Source organism: Alosa pseudoharengus, unplaced genomic scaffold, assembly GCF_046254945.1.
Source record: "Alosa pseudoharengus isolate Yale_2024_CS ecotype anadromous, Long Island Sound unplaced genomic scaffold, YU_APseudo_1.1 YU_APseudo_1.1_scf_3, whole genome shotgun sequence".
Lineage (NCBI taxonomy): Eukaryota > Metazoa > Chordata > Actinopteri > Clupeiformes > Clupeidae > Alosa > Alosa pseudoharengus.
Genome location: NW_027468718.1, coordinates 7,855,740 through 7,869,368, shown reverse-complemented (window position 1 = coordinate 7,869,368; position 13,629 = coordinate 7,855,740). Strand labels below are relative to the sequence as shown.

General features: G+C 52.0%; 26 non-coding genes across 26 annotated transcripts; all 26 read right to left on the bottom strand.

Moving 5' to 3' along the window:
- Positions 1-3,292: 3,292 nt before the first annotated feature.
- Positions 3,293-3,406, bottom strand: LOC143101054 (U5 spliceosomal RNA). Its single transcript, XR_012982049.1, has one exon. It is a non-coding gene; the product is annotated as a U5 spliceosomal RNA (small nuclear RNA).
- A 355-nt stretch (positions 3,407-3,761) lies between these two features.
- LOC143101147 (U2 spliceosomal RNA) lies at positions 3,762-3,952 on the bottom strand. The gene has a single exon (XR_012982134.1). It is a non-coding gene; the product is annotated as a U2 spliceosomal RNA (small nuclear RNA).
- Positions 3,953-4,080: 128 nt separating this feature from the next.
- On the bottom strand, positions 4,081-4,194 carry LOC143101052 (U5 spliceosomal RNA). The gene has a single exon (XR_012982047.1). It is a non-coding gene; the product is annotated as a U5 spliceosomal RNA (small nuclear RNA).
- A 356-nt stretch (positions 4,195-4,550) lies between these two features.
- On the bottom strand, positions 4,551-4,741 carry LOC143101146 (U2 spliceosomal RNA). Its single transcript, XR_012982133.1, has one exon. It is a non-coding gene; the product is annotated as a U2 spliceosomal RNA (small nuclear RNA).
- Positions 4,742-4,869: 128 nt separating this feature from the next.
- LOC143101051 (U5 spliceosomal RNA) lies at positions 4,870-4,983 on the bottom strand. Its single transcript, XR_012982046.1, has one exon. It is a non-coding gene; the product is annotated as a U5 spliceosomal RNA (small nuclear RNA).
- A 356-nt stretch (positions 4,984-5,339) lies between these two features.
- LOC143101145 (U2 spliceosomal RNA) lies at positions 5,340-5,530 on the bottom strand. The gene has a single exon (XR_012982132.1). It is a non-coding gene; the product is annotated as a U2 spliceosomal RNA (small nuclear RNA).
- A 128-nt stretch (positions 5,531-5,658) lies between these two features.
- LOC143101050 (U5 spliceosomal RNA) lies at positions 5,659-5,772 on the bottom strand. Its single transcript, XR_012982045.1, has one exon. It is a non-coding gene; the product is annotated as a U5 spliceosomal RNA (small nuclear RNA).
- Positions 5,773-6,128: 356 nt separating this feature from the next.
- On the bottom strand, positions 6,129-6,319 carry LOC143101144 (U2 spliceosomal RNA). The gene has a single exon (XR_012982131.1). It is a non-coding gene; the product is annotated as a U2 spliceosomal RNA (small nuclear RNA).
- A 128-nt stretch (positions 6,320-6,447) lies between these two features.
- Positions 6,448-6,561, bottom strand: LOC143101049 (U5 spliceosomal RNA). The gene has a single exon (XR_012982044.1). It is a non-coding gene; the product is annotated as a U5 spliceosomal RNA (small nuclear RNA).
- A 356-nt stretch (positions 6,562-6,917) lies between these two features.
- Positions 6,918-7,108, bottom strand: LOC143101143 (U2 spliceosomal RNA). Its single transcript, XR_012982130.1, has one exon. It is a non-coding gene; the product is annotated as a U2 spliceosomal RNA (small nuclear RNA).
- A 128-nt stretch (positions 7,109-7,236) lies between these two features.
- Positions 7,237-7,350, bottom strand: LOC143101048 (U5 spliceosomal RNA). Its single transcript, XR_012982043.1, has one exon. It is a non-coding gene; the product is annotated as a U5 spliceosomal RNA (small nuclear RNA).
- Positions 7,351-7,705: 355 nt separating this feature from the next.
- On the bottom strand, positions 7,706-7,896 carry LOC143101142 (U2 spliceosomal RNA). The gene has a single exon (XR_012982129.1). It is a non-coding gene; the product is annotated as a U2 spliceosomal RNA (small nuclear RNA).
- Positions 7,897-8,024: 128 nt separating this feature from the next.
- Positions 8,025-8,138, bottom strand: LOC143101047 (U5 spliceosomal RNA). Its single transcript, XR_012982042.1, has one exon. It is a non-coding gene; the product is annotated as a U5 spliceosomal RNA (small nuclear RNA).
- Positions 8,139-8,493: 355 nt separating this feature from the next.
- Positions 8,494-8,684, bottom strand: LOC143101141 (U2 spliceosomal RNA). Its single transcript, XR_012982128.1, has one exon. It is a non-coding gene; the product is annotated as a U2 spliceosomal RNA (small nuclear RNA).
- Positions 8,685-8,812: 128 nt separating this feature from the next.
- On the bottom strand, positions 8,813-8,926 carry LOC143101046 (U5 spliceosomal RNA). The gene has a single exon (XR_012982041.1). It is a non-coding gene; the product is annotated as a U5 spliceosomal RNA (small nuclear RNA).
- Positions 8,927-9,282: 356 nt separating this feature from the next.
- LOC143101139 (U2 spliceosomal RNA) lies at positions 9,283-9,473 on the bottom strand. The gene has a single exon (XR_012982127.1). It is a non-coding gene; the product is annotated as a U2 spliceosomal RNA (small nuclear RNA).
- A 128-nt stretch (positions 9,474-9,601) lies between these two features.
- Positions 9,602-9,715, bottom strand: LOC143101045 (U5 spliceosomal RNA). Its single transcript, XR_012982040.1, has one exon. It is a non-coding gene; the product is annotated as a U5 spliceosomal RNA (small nuclear RNA).
- A 356-nt stretch (positions 9,716-10,071) lies between these two features.
- On the bottom strand, positions 10,072-10,262 carry LOC143101138 (U2 spliceosomal RNA). The gene has a single exon (XR_012982126.1). It is a non-coding gene; the product is annotated as a U2 spliceosomal RNA (small nuclear RNA).
- A 128-nt stretch (positions 10,263-10,390) lies between these two features.
- Positions 10,391-10,504, bottom strand: LOC143101044 (U5 spliceosomal RNA). Its single transcript, XR_012982039.1, has one exon. It is a non-coding gene; the product is annotated as a U5 spliceosomal RNA (small nuclear RNA).
- A 356-nt stretch (positions 10,505-10,860) lies between these two features.
- Positions 10,861-11,051, bottom strand: LOC143101137 (U2 spliceosomal RNA). The gene has a single exon (XR_012982125.1). It is a non-coding gene; the product is annotated as a U2 spliceosomal RNA (small nuclear RNA).
- A 128-nt stretch (positions 11,052-11,179) lies between these two features.
- On the bottom strand, positions 11,180-11,293 carry LOC143101042 (U5 spliceosomal RNA). The gene has a single exon (XR_012982038.1). It is a non-coding gene; the product is annotated as a U5 spliceosomal RNA (small nuclear RNA).
- A 356-nt stretch (positions 11,294-11,649) lies between these two features.
- On the bottom strand, positions 11,650-11,840 carry LOC143101136 (U2 spliceosomal RNA). The gene has a single exon (XR_012982124.1). It is a non-coding gene; the product is annotated as a U2 spliceosomal RNA (small nuclear RNA).
- Positions 11,841-11,968: 128 nt separating this feature from the next.
- On the bottom strand, positions 11,969-12,082 carry LOC143101040 (U5 spliceosomal RNA). The gene has a single exon (XR_012982036.1). It is a non-coding gene; the product is annotated as a U5 spliceosomal RNA (small nuclear RNA).
- A 355-nt stretch (positions 12,083-12,437) lies between these two features.
- LOC143101135 (U2 spliceosomal RNA) lies at positions 12,438-12,628 on the bottom strand. Its single transcript, XR_012982123.1, has one exon. It is a non-coding gene; the product is annotated as a U2 spliceosomal RNA (small nuclear RNA).
- Positions 12,629-12,756: 128 nt separating this feature from the next.
- LOC143101039 (U5 spliceosomal RNA) lies at positions 12,757-12,870 on the bottom strand. Its single transcript, XR_012982035.1, has one exon. It is a non-coding gene; the product is annotated as a U5 spliceosomal RNA (small nuclear RNA).
- A 357-nt stretch (positions 12,871-13,227) lies between these two features.
- Positions 13,228-13,418, bottom strand: LOC143101134 (U2 spliceosomal RNA). Its single transcript, XR_012982122.1, has one exon. It is a non-coding gene; the product is annotated as a U2 spliceosomal RNA (small nuclear RNA).
- Positions 13,419-13,629: the final 211 nt, after the last annotated feature.

Sequence of the window (13,629 nt, the reverse complement as noted above, 5' to 3'; positions counted from 1 at the left end):
TACCTTTTTTAAAACCTTTAAGACATTTTAAAATTTCCAACAGTGTAAAATCTTCAGTTAAAACATGTTGACTGTTAAGAGTTTTATCTAAAAACTCTAAAACTTCCTCCATCACTCCCTCATGCACCTCTTTTTCTTCGTACAGGTCTTGGTAAAATAGTTGAATTATGTCTAAAATCCCCTCTGTACAGTTTTCTTCCCTCCCGTCATTTTTTAGTTTCGTTATCCCGCCCCCTCTTGATGTTATTTTCTTAAAAAAGTACCTGGTGCATTTTTCTCCTTCCTCTATTTCTCTTTCTTTGCTTCTTAAAATTGTTCCTTTACTTTTAATTTCGGCTAAAACTGACATTTCATTTTTTACTCTTTTTATTTCTTCACTAAAATCCAATCCTTCATTTAAAAGGTTAAAATACCTCTGCAGTCTCTTTTGCAGCCCCAACATGCACCTCCTCTCTCTCTCCTTTTTGTTCTTCCCTTTAATCTTAAAAAACGTCTTGGTCCTACCCTTCACCATTTCCCACCAGTGTGCTCGTGAATCGTAAAGGTCTTGGAGGGTCTGCCAGAGGCTGAACTGCTCCCTGTATTCTCTAACTATCTCCTCATCCTCTAACAGGGAGCAGTTCAGCCTCCACAGCCCTCCACCTACCGTCACACCTGTGGGGAGTGAAAGGGTGCAGGAGAGCATGCAGTGATCGGAAAAAAACATAGGGGTCAATGTAGCATCCGTCGGCGGGCAATCTCTTGTTAAAACATAGTCGATACGGGAGGCTCGGGCGCCGTCACCACTGTGCCAGGTGAAGCCCTCCTCCCGTGGATGCACTTTTCTGTAACAGTCGACTAAGTTAAAATCTTTAATTATATTGTTTAAAACCCTGGATGTTTTGTCTAATTTAAAATCCTCCCCTACCTTCTTTCTGTCTTTTTTATTTAAAACACAGTTAAAATCCCCTCCGACCACTAGGGGAGCCCTCCCTAGCATGTGGGGCTGCAGTTCTATTAAAAGGTCGTGTCTGTCATGTTTGTCATTAAAACCATACACATTAAGAACATTAAAATCCCTGTCTAAAACGGTCAAGTGGGTTAAAAGGGCCCGCCCGGGTCTCACCACCGTGCTGCCCTTCACCAAAATGTGTGGATTCTTGATCAAGATGGCGACCCCGTCCGCTCTGTTAAAATTGGACCCGCTCCACACGGAGGGTCCCGGGGTCCACATCTGTTCCCACTTGCTGTAATTTTGTAAAAAAGGCAAGGAGCACTCTTGCAGCAGAAATATATCTGCATTCAGAGTGCTCAACAGGGATAAAATGCTCTGAGCTCTCACTTGAGTCTTCACACTTCTTACATTTATGGTAGAGATTGTGAGACTCATGAGCAGTATGGTTAAAAGGGACATGACAGGGTTAAAACTACAGAGGCATATTTTTTAAAACCAGTGGAGATCAACTTTCGTTGATCTCCTGTGACACCTGCTCCTCCTTTATGACCATTGAATGTGGTTCAGAAGAGTCATTGGTGTCTCCAGCTTCGGGCTCGGCAGAGGAAACCTCTTGCGTTGCCGTTGGCGTTGATGCTCTGAGCGCTATGCGCATAAAGGACACTTCACGGTTAGGATCGTCGGGCCACAGTCTATTCAGATCTTCCGATCCGGAACTATCTGAAAACTGTATCACCCGATGTTTCTTCTCTGTCATCTCTGACAGAGGAGATCCCAAAGGTCTCTTTTGCGGTTGCGCATTGGGGAATGAAGCAGATGCTTCAGACCCCTCAGAGGCCACACTCACCTCCTCAACGGTTTCGGGAGGCGGGGCTTCTCTCTCTCCTTCAGGCTCCTCCTCCGCCTGCTCCATCTCCTTGTCTAGTTGGGAGGGTGTGGCCTCCAATTCTTGCTGTGACTCTGCCTGGATGTTAGCTTCACTCGTAGCCGCCTGGCTAGTCCCTGAAGCTGGCTGGAGGTTTCCCTCCAAAACTTCAGGGACCGCCCCTTCCTCCATTTTGTCCTTCTCTTCCTGTTCACTTTCTGTGCCATGCGGCCGGGCGGCCATGGCGGCCATCTTGTTAGCTTTAAGCTTGTTGGCAAAAGAATTAGGGCAATCTCTGTAAAGATGGGAGGAAACTCCACAGAGGTTACACTTTCTGCCATTAGTGCAATCTTCGAAAAGATGCCCAATTTCTCTACATTTCCTGCATACAGTCTCTTGGCACGCTTCGGCTAAGTGCCCAAACTGGTTGCACTTGCGACACAGTTTGGGCATTCCTTGATAGTGAATGTAGCCTCTGTTCTCTCCCAACACAATCATAGACGGTATTTGACGGAGGCCTAGGTAACTGCTCGGGTCTTCCCATTGTTTAATGGGAACTCGCCACGAGCAGTTCCAAATGCCATCCTCGTCTAACACCTTAACCGGTGGGATTCGAACTGTGCAAAATCTAGCCAGCCATGTACAAATGTCCTCTCCAGTCACAGTCTCATTGAACATTCGAACAATCACCACTTTCTGTGAATTATCCGAAAGTTTCTCAACCTCAAACATGGAGAGCTGGTCCTTGCAAGTCACAAACCGTTGCCAAAAACTATTAAGCAGTGAAGCAGAGCGAAAACTAACATCGAATCCCTTATTTCCAGGCAGAGTCATCAAACAATTCAAGTCTTCTACTTTAAAACCAAGCATTTGTTGGACACACTTCCTTGAGAAGTCCAATCTGGACATCTCCATGAGCTTTCCATTTTTTGTAGCGAAGTTAAAACGCACGCTGTGGTGCCTCCGCATGCCGGCACGGGCAGCCGACATGGTGGAGACACCACCAGCCTAAACTAAACTAAAACCACTAAAACCACTAAAACTATAAATACTTAAAACAATAAATAAATGAATTAACTAAAAACTAAGCTAACAAGCTTAGCTAAAACAAACTAAAAACCACACAATAAAAAGGAGCTAAACAGCGCTTACCTGGGCTTGATGTTTTTAAAAGGAACTCCAAGGAGAAGACAGCTGCTTAGACCTGAAAACAAGAGGACAAAAAACACAAAACAACACACAAAAGACAAATACGAAAATCACACAAACCAATGTAACTCGTAGTTAAATGGTCCAAACCACGAAAAGGTTAGGACCGTCAACCGTGAGTCGATCACTGTCTTAGCCAAAAGGCCGAGAAGCGATACCCCACAACTGTACGGGGTCCGGCGCCCCCTCTGGCGAGGGCCCCGCCACTCGGAGGGTTACTTGGGGGCGGGACCAGCAAAAGCGGACCCCCACACGACGACGCTTGACTTTGGACAGAAAGGTGCAGCTCCGCCGAAGCAGAGCTTCCAAAAATACCGTAAACTCGGGGCTGTTCCCCTCCACGGAAATCTTTAGTAAAAGGCGAAAGATTTGTGCGAGATGAAGAGAAACCCGAGCGATTGCTGCCACAGGGCACGCTGGACGGAGGTCAAGAACGGCGGTAGTCGTGGACGCGAGGGTGACTCCAAGGTGCTGCCCCAGCCAAGGCGTGGCTTGCCTTGCCACTCAGTCTCTCCACCTCCCACACACATGCTCCAGTCACAACACAGTGTCATCCAGCTAGTTTTAAAAAAAAAAAAAAAAAAAAAAAAGAGAAAAAGGGCGGGAAAACCCAAAAGGGCCCGAAAAGGGAGGTGGCACGGTTGGCCAAAAGACCTGGCAAGGACTCACGTGTCTGCTGTCTGTCAAGGAGGGTTCCAAAGTCCCAGAGGTTGGTTCCGCTCGCTGGCTGGGTTCTTTTCTTCCACAATCAAAGGGATGTGCACCGTTCCTGGAGTCACTGCAATACCGGGTCGATGCGTGGAGCGGACGGAGCAAGCCCCTCTTCCGTCTCCCTGTTCCAAAAATCAGATTAATATATAGTCCTCGGGTAGAGGACGTATCAGATATTAAACTGATAAGAACAGATACTACACTTGATCTTAGCCAAAAGGCCGAGAAGCGATACCCCACAACTGTACGGGGTCCGGCGCCCCCTCTGGCGAGGGCCCCGCCACTCGGAGGGTTACTTGGGGGCGGGACCAGCAAAAGCGGACCCCCACACGACGACGCTTGACTTTGGACAGAAAGGTGCAGCTCCGCCGAAGCAGAGCTTCCAAAAATACCGTAAACTCGGGGCTGTTCCCCTCCACGGAAATCTTTAGTAAAAGGCGAAAGATTTGTGCGAGATGAAGAGAAACCCGAGCGATTGCTGCCACAGGGCACGCTGGACGGAGGTCAAGAACGGCGGTAGTCGTGGACGCGAGGGTGACTCCAAGGTGCTGCCCCAGCCAAGGCGTGGCTTGCCTTGCCACTCAGTCTCTCCACCTCCCACACACATGCTCCAGTCACAACACAGTGTCATCCAGCTAGTTTTAAAAAAAAAAAAAAAAAAAAAAAAAGAGAAAAAGGGCGGGAAAACCCAAAAGGGCCCGAAAAGGGAGGTGGCACGGTTGGCCAAAAGACCTGGCAAGGACTCACGTGTCTGCTGTCTGTCAAGGAGGGTTCCAAAGTCCCAGAGGTTGGTTCCGCTCGCTGGCTGGGTTCTTTTCTTCCACAATCAAAGGGATGTGCACCGTTCCTGGAGTCACTGCAATACCGGGTCGATGCGTGGAGCGGACGGAGCAAGCCCCTCTTCCGTCTCCCTGTTCCAAAAATCAGATTAATATATAGTCCTCGGGTAGAGGACGTATCAGATATTAAACTGATAAGAACAGATACTACACTTGATCTTAGCCAAAAGGCCGAGAAGCGATACCCCACAACTGTACGGGGTCCGGCGCCCCCTCTGGCGAGGGCCCCGCCACTCGGAGGGTTACTTGGGGGCGGGACCAGCAAAAGCGGACCCCCACACGACGACGCTTGACTTTGGACAGAAAGGTGCAGCTCCGCCGAAGCAGAGCTTCCAAAAATACCGTAAACTCGGGGCTGTTCCCCTCCACGGAAATCTTTAGTAAAAGGCGAAAGATTTGTGCGAGATGAAGAGAAACCCGAGCGATTGCTGCCACAGGGCACGCTGGACGGAGGTCAAGAACGGCGGTAGTCGTGGACGCGAGGGTGACTCCAAGGTGCTGCCCCAGCCAAGGCGTGGCTTGCCTTGCCACTCAGTCTCTCCACCTCCCACACACATGCTCCAGTCACAACACAGTGTCATCCAGCTAGTTTTAAAAAAAAAAAAAAAAAAAAAAAAAGAGAAAAAGGGCGGGAAAACCCAAAAGGGCCCGAAAAGGGAGGTGGCACGGTTGGCCAAAAGACCTGGCAAGGACTCACGTGTCTGCTGTCTGTCAAGGAGGGTTCCAAAGTCCCAGAGGTTGGTTCCGCTCGCTGGCTGGGTTCTTTTCTTCCACAATCAAAGGGATGTGCACCGTTCCTGGAGTCACTGCAATACCGGGTCGATGCGTGGAGCGGACGGAGCAAGCCCCTCTTCCGTCTCCCTGTTCCAAAAATCAGATTAATATATAGTCCTCGGGTAGAGGACGTATCAGATATTAAACTGATAAGAACAGATACTACACTTGATCTTAGCCAAAAGGCCGAGAAGCGATACCCCACAACTGTACGGGGTCCGGCGCCCCCTCTGGCGAGGGCCCCGCCACTCGGAGGGTTACTTGGGGGCGGGACCAGCAAAAGCGGACCCCCACACGACGACGCTTGACTTTGGACAGAAAGGTGCAGCTCCGCCGAAGCAGAGCTTCCAAAAATACCGTAAACTCGGGGCTGTTCCCCTCCACGGAAATCTTTAGTAAAAGGCGAAAGATTTGTGCGAGATGAAGAGAAACCCGAGCGATTGCTGCCACAGGGCACGCTGGACGGAGGTCAAGAACGGCGGTAGTCGTGGACGCGAGGGTGACTCCAAGGTGCTGCCCCAGCCAAGGCGTGGCTTGCCTTGCCACTCAGTCTCTCCACCTCCCACACACATGCTCCAGTCACAACACAGTGTCATCCAGCTAGTTTTAAAAAAAAAAAAAAAAAAAAAAAAAGAGAAAAAGGGCGGGAAAACCCAAAAGGGCCCGAAAAGGGAGGTGGCACGGTTGGCCAAAAGACCTGGCAAGGACTCACGTGTCTGCTGTCTGTCAAGGAGGGTTCCAAAGTCCCAGAGGTTGGTTCCGCTCGCTGGCTGGGTTCTTTTCTTCCACAATCAAAGGGATGTGCACCGTTCCTGGAGTCACTGCAATACCGGGTCGATGCGTGGAGCGGACGGAGCAAGCCCCTCTTCCGTCTCCCTGTTCCAAAAATCAGATTAATATATAGTCCTCGGGTAGAGGACGTATCAGATATTAAACTGATAAGAACAGATACTACACTTGATCTTAGCCAAAAGGCCGAGAAGCGATACCCCACAACTGTACGGGGTCCGGCGCCCCCTCTGGCGAGGGCCCCGCCACTCGGAGGGTTACTTGGGGGCGGGACCAGCAAAAGCGGACCCCCACACGACGACGCTTGACTTTGGACAGAAAGGTGCAGCTCCGCCGAAGCAGAGCTTCCAAAAATACCGTAAACTCGGGGCTGTTCCCCTCCACGGAAATCTTTAGTAAAAGGCGAAAGATTTGTGCGAGATGAAGAGAAACCCGAGCGATTGCTGCCACAGGGCACGCTGGACGGAGGTCAAGAACGGCGGTAGTCGTGGACGCGAGGGTGACTCCAAGGTGCTGCCCCAGCCAAGGCGTGGCTTGCCTTGCCACTCAGTCTCTCCACCTCCCACACACATGCTCCAGTCACAACACAGTGTCATCCAGCTAGTTTTAAAAAAAAAAAAAAAAAAAAAAAAAGAGAAAAAGGGCGGGAAAACCCAAAAGGGCCCGAAAAGGGAGGTGGCACGGTTGGCCAAAAGACCTGGCAAGGACTCACGTGTCTGCTGTCTGTCAAGGAGGGTTCCAAAGTCCCAGAGGTTGGTTCCGCTCGCTGGCTGGGTTCTTTTCTTCCACAATCAAAGGGATGTGCACCGTTCCTGGAGTCACTGCAATACCGGGTCGATGCGTGGAGCGGACGGAGCAAGCCCCTCTTCCGTCTCCCTGTTCCAAAAATCAGATTAATATATAGTCCTCGGGTAGAGGACGTATCAGATATTAAACTGATAAGAACAGATACTACACTTGATCTTAGCCAAAAGGCCGAGAAGCGATACCCCACAACTGTACGGGGTCCGGCGCCCCCTCTGGCGAGGGCCCCGCCACTCGGAGGGTTACTTGGGGGCGGGACCAGCAAAAGCGGACCCCCACACGACGACGCTTGACTTTGGACAGAAAGGTGCAGCTCCGCCGAAGCAGAGCTTCCAAAAATACCGTAAACTCGGGGCTGTTCCCCTCCACGGAAATCTTTAGTAAAAGGCGAAAGATTTGTGCGAGATGAAGAGAAACCCGAGCGATTGCTGCCACAGGGCACGCTGGACGGAGGTCAAGAACGGCGGTAGTCGTGGACGCGAGGGTGACTCCAAGGTGCTGCCCCAGCCAAGGCGTGGCTTGCCTTGCCACTCAGTCTCTCCACCTCCCACACACATGCTCCAGTCACAACACAGTGTCATCCAGCTAGTTTTAAAAAAAAAAAAAAAAAAAAAAAAGAGAAAAAGGGCGGGAAAACCCAAAAGGGCCCGAAAAGGGAGGTGGCACGGTTGGCCAAAAGACCTGGCAAGGACTCACGTGTCTGCTGTCTGTCAAGGAGGGTTCCAAAGTCCCAGAGGTTGGTTCCGCTCGCTGGCTGGGTTCTTTTCTTCCACAATCAAAGGGATGTGCACCGTTCCTGGAGTCACTGCAATACCGGGTCGATGCGTGGAGCGGACGGAGCAAGCCCCTCTTCCGTCTCCCTGTTCCAAAAATCAGATTAATATATAGTCCTCGGGTAGAGGACGTATCAGATATTAAACTGATAAGAACAGATACTACACTTGATCTTAGCCAAAAGGCCGAGAAGCGATACCCCACAACTGTACGGGGTCCGGCGCCCCCTCTGGCGAGGGCCCCGCCACTCGGAGGGTTACTTGGGGGCGGGACCAGCAAAAGCGGACCCCCACACGACGACGCTTGACTTTGGACAGAAAGGTGCAGCTCCGCCGAAGCAGAGCTTCCAAAAATACCGTAAACTCGGGGCTGTTCCCCTCCACGGAAATCTTTAGTAAAAGGCGAAAGATTTGTGCGAGATGAAGAGAAACCCGAGCGATTGCTGCCACAGGGCACGCTGGACGGAGGTCAAGAACGGCGGTAGTCGTGGACGCGAGGGTGACTCCAAGGTGCTGCCCCAGCCAAGGCGTGGCTTGCCTTGCCACTCAGTCTCTCCACCTCCCACACACATGCTCCAGTCACAACACAGTGTCATCCAGCTAGTTTTAAAAAAAAAAAAAAAAAAAAAAAAGAGAAAAAGGGCGGGAAAACCCAAAAGGGCCCGAAAAGGGAGGTGGCACGGTTGGCCAAAAGACCTGGCAAGGACTCACGTGTCTGCTGTCTGTCAAGGAGGGTTCCAAAGTCCCAGAGGTTGGTTCCGCTCGCTGGCTGGGTTCTTTTCTTCCACAATCAAAGGGATGTGCACCGTTCCTGGAGTCACTGCAATACCGGGTCGATGCGTGGAGCGGACGGAGCAAGCCCCTCTTCCGTCTCCCTGTTCCAAAAATCAGATTAATATATAGTCCTCGGGTAGAGGACGTATCAGATATTAAACTGATAAGAACAGATACTACACTTGATCTTAGCCAAAAGGCCGAGAAGCGATACCCCACAACTGTACGGGGTCCGGCGCCCCCTCTGGCGAGGGCCCCGCCACTCGGAGGGTTACTTGGGGGCGGGACCAGCAAAAGCGGACCCCCACACGACGACGCTTGACTTTGGACAGAAAGGTGCAGCTCCGCCGAAGCAGAGCTTCCAAAAATACCGTAAACTCGGGGCTGTTCCCCTCCACGGAAATCTTTAGTAAAAGGCGAAAGATTTGTGCGAGATGAAGAGAAACCCGAGCGATTGCTGCCACAGGGCACGCTGGACGGAGGTCAAGAACGGCGGTAGTCGTGGACGCGAGGGTGACTCCAAGGTGCTGCCCCAGCCAAGGCGTGGCTTGCCTTGCCACTCAGTCTCTCCACCTCCCACACACATGCTCCAGTCACAACACAGTGTCATCCAGCTAGTTTTAAAAAAAAAAAAAAAAAAAAAAAAAGAGAAAAAGGGCGGGAAAACCCAAAAGGGCCCGAAAAGGGAGGTGGCACGGTTGGCCAAAAGACCTGGCAAGGACTCACGTGTCTGCTGTCTGTCAAGGAGGGTTCCAAAGTCCCAGAGGTTGGTTCCGCTCGCTGGCTGGGTTCTTTTCTTCCACAATCAAAGGGATGTGCACCGTTCCTGGAGTCACTGCAATACCGGGTCGATGCGTGGAGCGGACGGAGCAAGCCCCTCTTCCGTCTCCCTGTTCCAAAAATCAGATTAATATATAGTCCTCGGGTAGAGGACGTATCAGATATTAAACTGATAAGAACAGATACTACACTTGATCTTAGCCAAAAGGCCGAGAAGCGATACCCCACAACTGTACGGGGTCCGGCGCCCCCTCTGGCGAGGGCCCCGCCACTCGGAGGGTTACTTGGGGGCGGGACCAGCAAAAGCGGACCCCCACACGACGACGCTTGACTTTGGACAGAAAGGTGCAGCTCCGCCGAAGCAGAGCTTCCAAAAATACCGTAAACTCGGGGCTGTTCCCCTCCACGGAAATCTTTAGTAAAAGGCGAAAGATTTGTGCGAGATGAAGAGAAACCCGAGCGATTGCTGCCACAGGGCACGCTGGACGGAGGTCAAGAACGGCGGTAGTCGTGGACGCGAGGGTGACTCCAAGGTGCTGCCCCAGCCAAGGCGTGGCTTGCCTTGCCACTCAGTCTCTCCACCTCCCACACACATGCTCCAGTCACAACACAGTGTCATCCAGCTAGTTTTAAAAAAAAAAAAAAAAAAAAAAAAAGAGAAAAAGGGCGGGAAAACCCAAAAGGGCCCGAAAAGGGAGGTGGCACGGTTGGCCAAAAGACCTGGCAAGGACTCACGTGTCTGCTGTCTGTCAAGGAGGGTTCCAAAGTCCCAGAGGTTGGTTCCGCTCGCTGGCTGGGTTCTTTTCTTCCACAATCAAAGGGATGTGCACCGTTCCTGGAGTCACTGCAATACCGGGTCGATGCGTGGAGCGGACGGAGCAAGCCCCTCTTCCGTCTCCCTGTTCCAAAAATCAGATTAATATATAGTCCTCGGGTAGAGGACGTATCAGATATTAAACTGATAAGAACAGATACTACACTTGATCTTAGCCAAAAGGCCGAGAAGCGATACCCCACAACTGTACGGGGTCCGGCGCCCCCTCTGGCGAGGGCCCCGCCACTCGGAGGGTTACTTGGGGGCGGGACCAGCAAAAGCGGACCCCCACACGACGACGCTTGACTTTGGACAGAAAGGTGCAGCTCCGCCGAAGCAGAGCTTCCAAAAATACCGTAAACTCGGGGCTGTTCCCCTCCACGGAAATCTTTAGTAAAAGGCGAAAGATTTGTGCGAGATGAAGAGAAACCCGAGCGATTGCTGCCACAGGGCACGCTGGACGGAGGTCAAGAACGGCGGTAGTCGTGGACGCGAGGGTGACTCCAAGGTGCTGCCCCAGCCAAGGCGTGGCTTGCCTTGCCACTCAGTCTCTCCACCTCCCACACACATGCTCCAGTCACAACACAGTGTCATCCAGCTAGTTTTAAAAAAAAAAAAAAAAAAAAAAAAAGAGAAAAAGGGCGGGAAAACCCAAAAGGGCCCGAAAAGGGAGGTGGCACGGTTGGCCAAAAGACCTGGCAAGGACTCACGTGTCTGCTGTCTGTCAAGGAGGGTTCCAAAGTCCCAGAGGTTGGTTCCGCTCGCTGGCTGGGTTCTTTTCTTCCACAATCAAAGGGATGTGCACCGTTCCTGGAGTCACTGCAATACCGGGTCGATGCGTGGAGCGGACGGAGCAAGCCCCTCTTCCGTCTCCCTGTTCCAAAAATCAGATTAATATATAGTCCTCGGGTAGAGGACGTATCAGATATTAAACTGATAAGAACAGATACTACACTTGATCTTAGCCAAAAGGCCGAGAAGCGATACCCCACAACTGTACGGGGTCCGGCGCCCCCTCTGGCGAGGGCCCCGCCACTCGGAGGGTTACTTGGGGGCGGGACCAGCAAAAGCGGACCCCCACACGACGACGCTTGACTTTGGACAGAAAGGTGCAGCTCCGCCGAAGCAGAGCTTCCAAAAATACCGTAAACTCGGGGCTGTTCCCCTCCACGGAAATCTTTAGTAAAAGGCGAAAGATTTGTGCGAGATGAAGAGAAACCCGAGCGATTGCTGCCACAGGGCACGCTGGACGGAGGTCAAGAACGGCGGTAGTCGTGGACGCGAGGGTGACTCCAAGGTGCTGCCCCAGCCAAGGCGTGGCTTGCCTTGCCACTCAGTCTCTCCACCTCCCACACACATGCTCCAGTCACAACACAGTGTCATCCAGCTAGTTTTAAAAAAAAAAAAAAAAAAAAAAAAAGAGAAAAAGGGCGGGAAAACCCAAAAGGGCCCGAAAAGGGAGGTGGCACGGTTGGCCAAAAGACCTGGCAAGGACTCACGTGTCTGCTGTCTGTCAAGGAGGGTTCCAAAGTCCCAGAGGTTGGTTCCGCTCGCTGGCTGGGTTCTTTTCTTCCACAATCAAAGGGATGTGCACCGTTCCTGGAGTCACTGCAATACCGGGTCGATGCGTGGAGCGGACGGAGCAAGCCCCTCTTCCGTCTCCCTGTTCCAAAAATCAGATTAATATATAGTCCTCGGGTAGAGGACGTATCAGATATTAAACTGATAAGAACAGATACTACACTTGATCTTAGCCAAAAGGCCGAGAAGCGATACCCCACAACTGTACGGGGTCCGGCGCCCCCTCTGGCGAGGGCCCCGCCACTCGGAGGGTTACTTGGGGGCGGGACCAGCAAAAGCGGACCCCCACACGACGACGCTTGACTTTGGACAGAAAGGTGCAGCTCCGCCGAAGCAGAGCTTCCAAAAATACCGTAAACTCGGGGCTGTTCCCCTCCACGGAAATCTTTAGTAAAAGGCGAAAGATTTGTGCGAGATGAAGAGAAACCCGAGCGATTGCTGCCACAGGGCACGCTGGACGGAGGTCAAGAACGGCGGTAGTCGTGGACGCGAGGGTGACTCCAAGGTGCTGCCCCAGCCAAGGCGTGGCTTGCCTTGCCACTCAGTCTCTCCACCTCCCACACACATGCTCCAGTCACAACACAGTGTCATCCAGCTAGTTTTAAAAAAAAAAAAAAAAAAAAAAAAGAGAAAAAGGGCGGGAAAACCCAAAAGGGCCCGAAAAGGGAGGTGGCACGGTTGGCCAAAAGACCTGGCAAGGACTCACGTGTCTGCTGTCTGTCAAGGAGGGTTCCAAAGTCCCAGAGGTTGGTTCCGCTCGCTGGCTGGGTTCTTTTCTTCCACAATCAAAGGGATGTGCACCGTTCCTGGAGTCACTGCAATACCGGGTCGATGCGTGGAGCGGACGGAGCAAGCCCCTCTTCCGTCTCCCTGTTCCAAAAATCAGATTAATATATAGTCCTCGGGTAGAGGACGTATCAGATATTAAACTGATAAGAACAGATACTACACTTGATCTTAGCCAAAAGGCCGAGAAGCGATACCCCACAACTGTACGGGGTCCGGCGCCCCCTCTGGCGAGGGCCCCGCCACTCGGAGGGTTACTTGGGGGCGGGACCAGCAAAAGCGGACCCCCACACGACGACGCTTGACTTTGGACAGAAAGGTGCAGCTCCGCCGAAGCAGAGCTTCCAAAAATACCGTAAACTCGGGGCTGTTCCCCTCCACGGAAATCTTTAGTAAAAGGCGAAAGATTTGTGCGAGATGAAGAGAAACCCGAGCGATTGCTGCCACAGGGCACGCTGGACGGAGGTCAAGAACGGCGGTAGTCGTGGACGCGAGGGTGACTCCAAGGTGCTGCCCCAGCCAAGGCGTGGCTTGCCTTGCCACTCAGTCTCTCCACCTCCCACACACATGCTCCAGTCACAACACAGTGTCATCCAGCTAGTTTTAAAAAAAAAAAAAAAAAAAAAAAAAAGAGAAAAAGGGCGGGAAAACCCAAAAGGGCCCGAAAAGGGAGGTGGCACGGTTGGCCAAAAGACCTGGCAAGGACTCACGTGTCTGCTGTCTGTCAAGGAGGGTTCCAAAGTCCCAGAGGTTGGTTCCGCTCGCTGGCTGGGTTCTTTTCTTCCACAATCAAAGGGATGTGCACCGTTCCTGGAGTCACTGCAATACCGGGTCGATGCGTGGAGCGGACGGAGCAAGCCCCTCTTCCGTCTCCCTGTTCCAAAAATCAGATTAATATATAGTCCTCGGGTAGAGGACGTATCAGATATTAAACTGATAAGAACAGATACTACACTTGATCTTAGCCAAAAGGCCGAGAAGCGATACCCCACAACTGTACGGGGTCCGGCGCCCCCTCTGGCGAGGGCCCCGCCACTCGGAGGGTTACTTGGGGGCGGGACCAGCAAAAGCGGACCCCCACACGACGACGCTTGACTTTGGACAGAAAGGTGCAGCTCCGCCGAAGCAGAGCTTCCAAAAATACCGTAAACTCGGGGCTGTTCCCCTCCACGGAAATCTTTAGTAAAAGGCGAAAG